This window comes from Chaetura pelagica, unplaced genomic scaffold (genome assembly GCF_000747805.2).
Source record: "Chaetura pelagica isolate M959 unplaced genomic scaffold, ChaPel_1.0 scaffold147, whole genome shotgun sequence".
In the NCBI taxonomy this organism is placed as follows: Eukaryota; Metazoa; Chordata; class Aves; order Apodiformes; family Apodidae; genus Chaetura; species Chaetura pelagica.
In genome coordinates this window covers 4,834,084-4,834,380 of record NW_009954194.1, presented here as the reverse complement: position 1 = coordinate 4,834,380, position 297 = coordinate 4,834,084, and positions in this window count along the sequence as shown.

The window sequence follows — 297 nt, the reverse complement described above, 5'->3', positions numbered from 1 at the left end:
GAAAATAAACTTCTAAGATTTTGAAAGGGAAACATCTTTATGCTTAATGAAGAAAAACTGAAACGAAACACAGAGAATGCAGCAACAACTAGTCATGCTTTTCACTGCTTTATAGAAAAAAACTGATGGTACCTGGCTCAGCAAGAAGGAAGTTGGACATACTAAAGGAAAAGAGCCAGCACGGAGTAGGAGAGGGTGTGAGGTGAGATCTGCAACACAGGCGGGGGGGAAGGCGTGCGGTGGAACTTCAGGCAGCGGCAGGTCCGAGCAGCCTGCAGCGCTCCTCGGGCCGGCAGC